This window comes from Pinus tabuliformis, chromosome 8 (assembly GCF_031772625.1).
Source record: "Pinus tabuliformis cultivar Carrire ecotype Pingquan chromosome 8, CPIR1, whole genome shotgun sequence".
NCBI classification, from domain to species: domain Eukaryota; kingdom Viridiplantae; phylum Streptophyta; class Pinopsida; order Pinales; family Pinaceae; genus Pinus; species Pinus tabuliformis.
The window spans coordinates 1,331,085,562-1,331,086,261 of record NC_142294.1 but is presented as its reverse complement, the minus strand read 5'-3'; the positions used below and the strand labels follow the sequence as shown (position 1 = coordinate 1,331,086,261).

Sequence of the window (700 nt, the reverse complement as noted above, 5' to 3'; positions counted from 1 at the left end):
CGTTCTACCAATCAGACTCGACCCAATCTTTTACTACTACCCCAAATATTAGTCCAAATTGTGAGCGGAGATATGGGATTTCAGATATCAATATATGGAATTTCCATATATTAATATCTATATATCAATATCTATGTAGATATTGATATATAGATATTTCCAAGGTTAAATATCTCAAACAGAGTTATTTATGAAAAAAAAATTGGGTCAAGCATTCGATAACGAATCCTATTCATCCTTTACAATGATCTTATAGATCATTCGATAGGGTTGGTAGCTCATTGGATCAGAGCTCATGGTTCCGAACCGTGAAGTCAAGGGTTCAAATCCCTTCTAGCCCAAAAGATGTTGTATTTTAAATGAAAATTCCTTTCCATCGTGGTATAGGAGAGAATCTTTCTTTATAATAGAATAAAGTATTCTATCATAATCCCGGATCGATACTTCAGATTCCTAATCAATAATGAATGGAAATGATTTCTCAATGATTCATTCCACTATTGATTAATAATTTTCATCATTGTATTTATAGTTATTCGACTTCTCTTCATACAAAATAAGATAGGAAAAGTAACAATTTTCACCTTTATATGGAAGGAAAACTCTATGTCTATAAAGGAGTGGTTCGAAGACAAGCGTAAAATAATTGCATTACTAAAAAATTCGGTCGAAAGGGATAGTAAGGATGCCAATGAGACGG

The 700-nt window shown here is 32.1% G+C and overlaps 1 non-coding gene across 1 annotated transcript; it reads left to right on the top strand.

Annotated features, from left to right (window-relative positions):
- Window positions 1–267: 267 nt before the first annotated feature.
- Window positions 268–341, top strand: TRNAR-CCG (transfer RNA arginine (anticodon CCG)). The gene has a single exon. It is a non-coding gene; the product is annotated as a tRNA-Arg (tRNA).
- The last annotated feature ends 359 nt before the right edge of the window (window positions 342–700 follow it).